Source organism: Canis lupus, chromosome 2 (assembly GCF_003254725.2).
Source record: "Canis lupus dingo isolate Sandy chromosome 2, ASM325472v2, whole genome shotgun sequence".
Taxonomy (NCBI): domain Eukaryota; kingdom Metazoa; phylum Chordata; class Mammalia; order Carnivora; family Canidae; genus Canis; species Canis lupus.
In genome coordinates, this window is record NC_064244.1 from 50,512,379 (window position 1) to 50,522,866 (window position 10,488).

Sequence of the window (10,488 nt, forward strand, 5' to 3'; positions counted from 1 at the left end):
TCTGCTCCCTGCCTTTTGTCAGCCTCCTGCTTCTCTGCACACTGTCTGCTGGGTTTCCTCCTTCCGTCTGTAGCTGGCTGCACACCTCAATATCTGTCCTATTCTCATAGATATAGCCTTCCTTGGGTTATCAACTCCCTGGTCTTGCTAGTAAAACTCGGCCTCAGTAGGAAGAGCTTATGGTTCATTTTAGAGCTCTGCCGTGAGCTCGGCCCTTTCCGTGTGCCTACTCCATTGTCTAGTGGCATGGGCTCCTCATCCTCCACTCAGTGGATTTGCTCTACTGAGTGTCTCCGCTACTCATAGTGTGTGCTCCTTTATTATTTCCCTTTCTACACAGCCCATTTTAACCTGGCTGTCTTCTCTTTATCTGTCTCTTTTTATCTGTCAGCTTCTGTCTCCCCACCCAATTTCTCTCTCAGTCTCTGTCTTTCTCTCTCTGTTTATATAGAGAGATGCACAGACATTTATTGACATATTAATAGAGAGATGTTACATGCAGACATTTTCGTATAGACACCTCTCTGGGGCTGTGGTGAACACTCCCACTGGGCCCTGCCCAGGTCCCCATTAGTGGGCTGGTGAGCCTCCCCTAGCTGCTGTGAGCATTGCCCACTAACATAGGCAGCTCAGAGCTGCTCCTTCCTCTAGAGCATTATCCTCTGGTGATAGGACAGCAGATGCCCCCATTCTGGGGGAGGCCTTAGCTGGAGCCCTTCACGTAAAGCTAAACTTCTCCTGAGGCCGCATCTTTGCTTAGCCCTTATCTCTTTCCTATACTGCTTCACATTCTCCCTCATAGGTTTTTCTTGAAGAACATTCCTTTTTATTTTTATTTTTTAAAGATTTATTTTATTTAAGATGTATAGAGAGAGAATGAGAGAGAGAGAGCAAGCAGGGGGAGGAGCAGAGAGAGAGGGAGGCAAACAGACTCCCTGCTGAGTGGGGAGGCTGATTCAGGGCCCAATCCCAGGACTCTGGGATCATGGCCTCAGCCAAAACCTAGACTCAGATGCTTAACCATCTGAGCCACCCAGGTGCCCCAAAGAGCACTCCTTTCAATAAAGCATGTGTGCCTGCATCCTTGTCTCAGGCTCTGCTTTTAAGGAATGTGACTTGGCTAGAAACTCAGCTTACCTCTCTATAAAATGATGTAGGAAACTGGGTTAATGAGGTCTGAGGTCCCCTTCTATTGTGATAATCCATAGTTATTTTGTTGTGCATATCCTCATTTCTATTTGGCAAACAGACCAGGCTTAGAAGGAAACAGTGATAAACTTGGAATAGCTTTGTTTCTGTGGAGCTTATCAGATAACTGACATAAGCTAAGGGATGTCTTAGCCATTTAGATTACAACACTTACTTTATCACTTCTGGAAATAGGATTTGGAGAAGTTCTAGGGTTGACCACAGTGGAGTAATTTTATCAGCATGTTGAGCCTTGCCAACATTTCAGGATGCTGAGTTCTTGGGACGTGGATTTAGCCAGTCACTTACATCAGCCTGACTTGTTACCTGTTGACACTTGTGCAGGCATTTGGAAGTCTCCTGTGGTGGTCTTCATGTAGAGCAATTTGTAAATCATTCAGAGCAATAAGCAGGCTGTGTTTCTAATTATTTGTATCTCAAAAATGTTCACTGCACATGTGACTATTTTCAGCTTTGGCTTGGATCATGGAAAATCTGAAGGTGAATTAGATCATCAAAGTTAATGGCACAAACAATGCTACAGAAGAAAGGATCTTTCTCCAAATTAAAACTCTATAGCATAGTTCCTCCAGCATAACTGTTCTACGCATCCAATATTTCCTTTTTATAAAAGATTTATTTATTTATTTGAGACAGAGAGCTCATGAGAGCAGGGGGAGGGACAGGAGTCAGAGAGAGAGAGAATCCTCAAGCAGACTCTCCGTTGAGTGCAGTGCCTGATATGGGGCTTGATGCCAGGACCCCAAGACTGTGAGGCTTGAGCTGAAATCAAGAGTCAGCTGCTCAACCGACTGAGCCACTGAAGTGCCCCCAATATTTCCCTTTTGCGTTCTTAAAACCTAACAACATTTGCCAAAACTTCATCCCATGACCATTGTCAAGTAGCCATGATTTCACTTAGGAAACCTTGTTAAACTAAGCTACCGCACATGTGGTTTTGGGTTTGGAACTTAAGACCTGGCTTCTCTGTCTTCTACTGACTTTACCTTATTGGCATCACAGGACCATCAACACACAAGAGGCTGAACAGTCTTAGGCATCAGTGGAAGGTAACAATTATCCCATGGTGTTCTGTGAGCTGCTTAGGGAACCCTTGCTTGCCTGTGGGAGGACCCCAGGTCAGCTCACAGCATCCCCTGAAATGCATACACTTCGCCAGGGTTATAGCACCATTGAGTGCACAGTGAAGTGGTTCTCTGGTAATCGTTGCTCCGGATCTGTGCCCAGTCTCAGGCAGAGATGTTTTGTGGGGCTTGTTTCACCATGGGCTGCACTTTGAGCTCCAACAGGACAGAGGATTGGGGGTGCTGTGGTGGGGGATGTAAGAGCTGGATGCTAACAGCTGGATGCTAACCTTTTGCCAGGGAGCCAAGGAGGGGACTGCAGGCTCCCTTTACCCTTTGTTGTGTTTCTCTTCAATTCCTAATTCTAATATCTAGAGCCATCTATTTCCCAAGGTCTGGGGTCAAGGACACATGGTTTGACATTGTTCATGGGAGCCAGGACCAGGAGGCAGAAGTCCAGGCTATAAAGTCCAGTGTGAGCTTGGCCAAGTCAGTGTATCTCCCAGGACAGAGATTTCTTCATGTGAATGAGAAGGGATTGGGGCACCTGGGTGGCTCAGTGATTGAGGTCATGATTCCGGAACCTGCTTCTTCCTCTGCCTGTGTCTCTGCCTCTCTCTCTCTCTCTCTCTCTGTCTCTCATGAAGAAATAAATAAAATCTTTTAAAAAAAATTTAGGAAACAGAAGAGATTGAGGAGAAATGTCCCTACCAGTGAGAAAATTGCATTTAGACATGGTAAAGCCCCAGAAATCAAGAGCAACTTCCTCATTGATGGATGATGAAATGGAGCTCCCTCACTTCTCCTGACTCCTGAATCTGTGCCCAGAGTCACTCAGCAGCATGGCTGTGGTCACCCTGACTCCTTCCTGAGCCCCTGCCAGGTTTGATGTACATGGTCTGGTTGTTCATCCTCGGTTTTGATGATGGAGGCCACCAAGGGTCAGCTCAGGGTAGAGTTTGAAAGTGGGCTGCCCATGATCTCTCTGGACAGTTCCTGGCGCTGAATTTGCATACGTTCCTGTGTTCAGTGTGGGTAGAGTGGATGTGGGAAGGGGAACTAAAATTTCTAGTGTTCAGGTTCTTTGCATACCTGAGGAGAGGGAAAGGGGTTCATTACAACAGTAGTCATTTGGGTTGGGGTGGTACTGGGCACAGACATGCTAGGACACCTGACAGTGGGCCTGTGCCCCACTCAGAGCACACCATGGTGGTGGCCGAAGGCTGGAAAACAGGACACCAGGTTGGTGACAGAAGGGCATGGGGTGCTCCTCAGCACATTTCCTAGTGATCCTGGCTGTGGACTACTTCCTTAAGGAGCTTGGTGGCCACTGGGAGGGACACTGTTGTGAGTAAGGTGTGTTCCAGAGGTGAGCTGCAGGAGTACTTACGGTACCACCAGGATGGAGTTAGAGACAGGGGCTGAGGGCAGAAACCTTCCAAAGCACTTTCTGGGAATCACTTCACGAGTGAGGGTGTGGACAGAGAAACAAACCCAGAGGTAGTTTGAGGAGACTTTATTTAGTGAAGCTTGGTACCATCCCTTGGAGAGTGTCCCTATATGGGCAAAAGAGACTGCATGTCACCAGGGGGAAGACAGCAGGGTTTTCTACCAAGGAACTGAGAGATTTGGAGTTCTCCGTGGGGAATTGAGTTTGTATTTAGACCCTTGAATAACAAACTTGAATTCTAAGTCTCAGCATGGGGTGGGGTGGCATCCGGATGGGGATGGTGAGGGTGCCTCACCTGAGCAAATGAGTCATGGAAAAACCTTCAATCATCTGGCCCCACCTTCCTCCACCTCAGAAATCCCTCACATGACAGCCCAGACAGATGAGCATACAGCTTCTCGTTTCAGCTCTTCCACGGAGGGGAAACTTAGTCATAAGATCTCTCAGCAGTGACAGCCCTGCGCACTCCGTTGTGGGACAGTAGTAGTTTTTCGAAACTGCTCCATTACGTACAAGTAAACACACCTCTCCTTGTTCTCTCGATCTCAGCGTCCAAATATATGTATGCACTTTCAACACACTGTCCCTCTCAGCTCTCAGCTGCCACCTCCCTTCTTCCCTCCCCAAGGGTTTTCTTTCTTAATTAATTCATTCTCTTGTTGATCATGCCTACCGCGGCTCTAGATCCCTTCCCGTTTATCTGGATGTTCTCTGCTTGGCCAGAGTGAGCTACGGCCTATCTCCCCTTCTCTCTCCGCAGTCCTAGGGGTGGGTGGGGGTCACTCGTAACCTTGGGCTTTCCTGTGTGAGGAGGTTGGGGGTCCTGTGAGGCTCTCTGCAGCATTTTCTGGCTCTGTCTAGCCTGCTCTGTGCCTCACAACTCATGGCTGCCCAAAGGCAGGGGGTTGGCCCAGGTGGGAACAGCGAGGCCTGGGAAGGTAGATGTTCTCAACAAGTATAGAAAACTCGATTGGTGAAGCCCTACCTGTCCTTTTGTCCTCTGCCTTCTTCCAAGAAGTAGTCCATTCTTCTCATCTTATCCCAGACCATGATCCCCTAAAGCTCAAGGTTACAGCACAAAGTTAACTTTGGCCCTATGGAAGAGTAGATGTTGACCTGGGATCCCTTCTACCCACGGATGCATCGTCCACACTGGCCATCATGCATCAGCACATCCTGAGCAGAGCCCAAGTGGTAGGCCGTGTCCTAGGCATGGAACCAGCATGCATGGGATGTGGCCCCCTGCCGACAACCTCTCCTGTCTTCCTGAGCCCCAACTTCTCCGTGAGTACCCATGGGCCCAACGAAGACTTAAGAAGATCCAAGAAGATGAAGACAGAGACTTAAGAAGGTCACAATCGAAAATAAGCTTATATGAAATATTTCCCATTGGGGGACAAAAGGAAATATCCCCATTTAAGGGCTTCTTGGAACCTGAGGCCATGGGGCAGGAAACAGGGAGACAGGAGTAGCAGGCGCAGCTCACCGTTTTGCCTTGCACTTCACTGACGTTGATACACTCTGTTCCCTTGAAATGCATAAAAGACCGTGGGAGTTGTTTATATTAATTACAAATAAAATGAGTTTTTAAAAATGCTGAAACCCGCAGACGGTCTCTCCTTGGCTGTTCCCGCGTCGTGTAGGCAGCAAGCTTCTCTCTCCTGGCTTCTGCCGAGGTGAGTCCTTTCACTGCCCACACCTCTGGCCTCCACCCTGAAGGCTCACCCCACATTTGGTGGCCCAGATGGGGGACCTCTGCTGGGCTGGGACATTTCCTGAATTTCTTGGGACTTTTCTTCGGTGGACCTACACTGGTTCTCCCTGGGGAACTGAGGTGGCTCCTTGATGGGGGTAGAAAGCCCCAGGGGGAGCTCGCTGGACTGCCCTGGCTCAGAAGGCTGAGGGCCTTCCCTTCTCGCCCTTCAGAGGGATCCTGCCCTCCCTGTCCTTCCCCTTTTTGTCCCTTTTGCAGTCGACCTCTAGGACTCCCCAGATGACTGAAGGTCTCTGAGCCAGTTGGCTCCCCAGTGTGGTCTGAGGGTGGTCTGCTTGTTCCTGTGAGGGTGAAGGACCTACCTCTTTCCTCTCCTCTTCCGCTCTGGTCCCCTGAGGTGTCCATTCCCAACGTGTGGTGCAGTTGGCAACAGCAGCTGGTCTAGGGTGAACCTGCCCTTGGTATGGACTCGGTGGGGATCCATCCTTGATGCCAACTTGCTCCTTTTGGGGCCTCTCCCCTTTCTTCTTTGTTCCTGGATCCAGCTGCCATCTTGATCTATAGGCAAAATATGTTCCTAGGCATCTGAGTGGCCTCTTCCCTCCGCCACAGAGCAACACAAGGATGGTTTTCCTGGAAAAAGACCTGGTCATGCCTCTCATGGCTTCTTCCCTTCTCAGAACCCCAGACTTCAATACTCATACTACAAATTATCAGTCCTCCTCTCTTTAATCTCTTTGTTAAATTTGTCTCTTGTAGAATCCAATAATTACATGTACGAATGATCCCATGAGTCAACGAATGATTCAGCAGCGATCCCAGCCCCCACCGTTGGAGAGGCCCCTCCCCCTAAGTCCCATGGACCTGGATTTGCCGGTGCCAGTCTGTTGGGGGAGAACATAGAGGCGGCCTTGAGTAAGGTCGAAGGGCCCACAGTGACCACCGGGCTGAATGCAAACAGGCTCATTAAGCCACAGGCCCTAACTGACTGATGGGCCCCTTCACCCAGGCAGAGTCACCAAGAAAGGGAAATTCCATACTTTCTCATACCTCTTCACTCCTCCCCTTAACTATAGCCTCACCACTGCCCGCCCTGGCCCACAGTCTCTGCTTCGCTGTCCCGCCTGCTGCTCCCTTGCAGTGCATTCAATAAACTTCCATCTCCTTTATTATTTTTTTTAAGATTTTATTTATTTATTCATGAGAGACACAGAGAAAGAGGCAGAGACACAGACAGAGGGAGAAGCAGGCTCCATGCAGGGAGCCCAATGCGGGACTCGATCCCGGGTCCCCAGGATCACACCCTGGGCTGAAGGTGGCGTTAATCCACTGAGCCACCAGGGCTGCCCCTTCCATCTCCTTTAAAAAAAAAAAAAAACCCAAAAACAAAGCCCAGCCCCCGGCTTTGAGCTGACTTGGAGGAGCAGGTCCTTCCGTCACTATTTCTGGTCTCCCTCCTGAGATGGATGCAGCTATTTTTGCTCTTGCTGCTCATGGCTTGCTGCTCACCGACTCTGATGAATGGGAGTCTGTTCTTGGCACACTCTCTAGATCAGCTTCTGGGACCTTCTCTCCTTTGAGTCTCCAGCTGCTCACGAAAGAAGGACTCTCCAAGGACCAGGGAAGAGAGATTAGTCAGCAGGAACCTAGGCCTCACCCCTGTGCCCACTACCCACTATCCCGCCACTCTGCAGACCACATTCTTCAAGCTCTTCTCAATTCTTTCTGTGCCTTTGCCTTTGAACACCAGGGGCTCTTGTGCGGGCCCAGACCCCTTCTCTCAGGGAAAGTGAGTGTAGGCCAAAGGCGGCAGGTGGCCTACCCCAACGGCCATCCCGATGTCCCAGAGGACTGTGCCCAGTGAAGCAGCACACCCAACAGACAAGGAAACATAAGGGGGTTTGCAGCATCTCCTCCAGCTGCCTGGCACTTGCTGCTGGACTCAGAGAGGGCGCAGCCCTACGGCCTCTGTGCTCTCACCCAGGCTTCCAGAATGTGCTCTTTCTCCTGGACAAGATCTTGTCCAGATTTCTCAGGTTGAACCACACAGTTTTACTTACTTGACGTCCCGGGGAACATCGTTCCTTTTAACCTGCCAGTTGTAGGTGGGGTTCATACAGCCCGGCTGAGCACTGAGCACCTCCTGGGGGCTTGGGAAGCGCTGACCCATTTGGAAGGCAGATGGGGCTGGACACACGGATGGTCTTTGCTGGGTAGGATTCTTGAATTCTGGAGACGGTGTTCATGGAGGGGGACATTGCCTGGTGCATTGAAAGCAAGAGCCTGGTGCAGGTTTAGTGCCCACTCAGTTACCCACAGAGAAGCTGGGGTGGGTCACATGGATTAGGAGGGCTGGCTGGGGGTGAGAAGGAAAACCCCTGTGCCTAGTGTGCCCGCAGGCGGGGCTGTCAGAGGAGCACCACGGGCGTGAGCAGCTCAGGAGGTCGCTGAGAAGACGCTTAGTTAGAACCCCATCGGTCTCAGTAAATAGGAGCAGGGCGGGCTGTGCAGTTTGCAGAGACTGGTGTCCAAAAATTTCGAGGAATTGGGGCTCCTGGGTGGCTCAGTTGGGTAAGCCTCTGCCTTCAGGTCAGGTCATGATCCCGAGGTCCTGGGATCGAGTCCCACATCGGGATCCTTGCATGGAGCCTGCTTCTCTCTCTGCCTGTGTCTCTGCCTCTCTCTCTCTCTTTCTCTTTATGTCTCTAGTAAATAAATAAAATCTAAAAAAAAATTATGAAGAATTTCAGACTTCATAATTTATGACAGTGACAGCAGACTCCTAGGCTACGTGTGGGCTGTGCACGGTTGCTCAGGCCACACACCCATGAAGCCAGGTCTGGGGGGGTAGTCATCGCCTGTTCCATTGTTGAAAGAAGCCGAGCCAGGTCGTCTGTGACAAGGTCCCCTCTAACCCTCTCTTGGCCCATCGTGTTGGGTCCACTTTGCTTGGGTTCCAGACCTGCTCTGTTCAGTGTCGTTTTCTTGCTCCGTTGCTGTTGTTTACAAGCCAGCGGTCCTCCACAGCTAATGCTGCTGCTGCTGTTGATCTCAGGCTGCCGTGCCCCCGGCAAGTGTGCTTTCTACACACCGTGTCTCTGATCCTTTCAGGAACAATCGGTGGTATTTCTGTGTCCATTGTATAAGGATACAACATGGCTGAGGCTGCCCATTTATAAATGACAGAACCAAGATCAGGATAGCTTCAAAAAGCCAGGCTCTTTCCATTTACCACCTAGACTTTGGGGGCATAGTGGTGTCTTGTTAACTTCTGTGTCATTATAACATTGGCCATATACATGTGTGTGTGCACGTGTGCGTGCGTGTGGGTCGAATGCCAGGGCTTGTGACACGAAAAGCAGGCTGAGGGGAAACTAGAGGTAATTAGGCATCTCCACTCTTACGTAGAGCTCTGCTGACAGCAACACGATGCCAGCCTGAGGTTTCTGAGCGACCCTAGAGGACAGGTGGGTGCTGTGTGCTGGGGGCTTCCTGGAAGCCAGGCTCCCCTGACCCAGGCCTGATTTGCACGTCTTCCTGCCTCTCATGGGAGATTCCAAGCTCATTCCAGGCAGATGCATTCCCGTGCATGGCTACGGGCCTCACTCACACTCTCCTCCAGCCGGGGATCTGGGCTGACAGTGCAGAAACTCGACAACTGGGTGTCCTCTCTTTTCCTGAAGACTCAGCCAGAGCAGACCTGGATCCGCCAGCAGCCCCTGCTGCCTTTCCCAGGGCCGCACGCTGACCCCTGTGAGCTTTCCAGGGCGCCCCTGCCCAGCACCCCAGCAGAAGGCAGCCTCCATCACTGCCACCCCTCCAGGAAACCGAGCAAAGAGCAAGCAGACAGCCAGGCAAGGAGATGGTTTTCTAAGGACGCCTGAGGTTCCACTGGCAAATCTTGCGAGGCGGGAAGGGGCATAGGAGGTGAGCGGTATTGGAGGTGAGCCCATTGTGGATGGCCAAGGCCTTGTTTTGTGCTTAATTGGATCCCCTTCCTTTGGGGAGCCTGCAGGAAATTAGGAGGGTGAGTTTGGTCAACATTGTGGAATTCGTGCAAAATAAAGCCTCATTGCCCTCCTGCTTTTTTTTTGTTTCCTTACCCTCCTCTTTTTAAAGCAAGACACACATACACACGTCATCGTGCTTAACACACCTACTCCACTGTGAACAGGTATGCGACCCAAAGTCTTTGCCTTGGAACACTGTTGTCACCTGCCAGGCCCCACACAGCCTGGACACTCCAGGAGCCCCGGCCCTTTGCGACTTTGCTGTCCTCATTGCCCAGCCTAAGTCAGAGCTAATTGAGGGGTTCTGGCCTCACACTTGGCACTCGTTTACCTTTGTAGGGCATTAGGTTAGTGCTCCTGTGCGCTCGGGATCCCCCTCAGCTGAGCTCCCCTCCCACTGGCTCTTGATGAAGAATAAATTGAGAGGACTCGGAAGGATAGTCTGCTGATTCTTATTGTTTGGGGAAAGGGGTTGTTGTGTAGGCAAATCTCATTTTGAGACCGTCACCTCCGTGTCCAAAATATTCAGCAGGACAGGTTTTTATGTAAATAATGTGGACAATTGATGGCATGTGCTCGCTGGGCCAAGGGGATTTCCTCTTTGGAATCACAATGTGAGCGATGAGATTCCGGGGACATTGCAACTAACCGGAGTTTCCATTTGGAAGATCCTGTCCTCTGGAGTCCCTCTGTGTGAGCTGGTTCAGGTTTCATGCTGTTCCGCTCATCTCTTCCCTGTGTTTAGGAGCAGCAGAGGAAGGGCAAAAAACCTGCTCTTCTGGGGTTTATTGGACTATGGAGGCAAATCGCCCATTTGCTGAAAAAAGCAACATCAAAGACCGAGGGGCTCTATGATATTGCTGAGTGTGTAGGACAGTGTGCGTGCGTGCGTGAATATAGGAGTATTTTTTTGTGTCCATGAGTGTACACTTGGTTCCGGGTGTGATAGAAAAGGAGATGTGAATGCCAAAAATCAAGACAAGAATATTTTATAAAGAGTATTTCCCCCTTTTCTTTCTTCCACCCCCACCCCCCACCTGC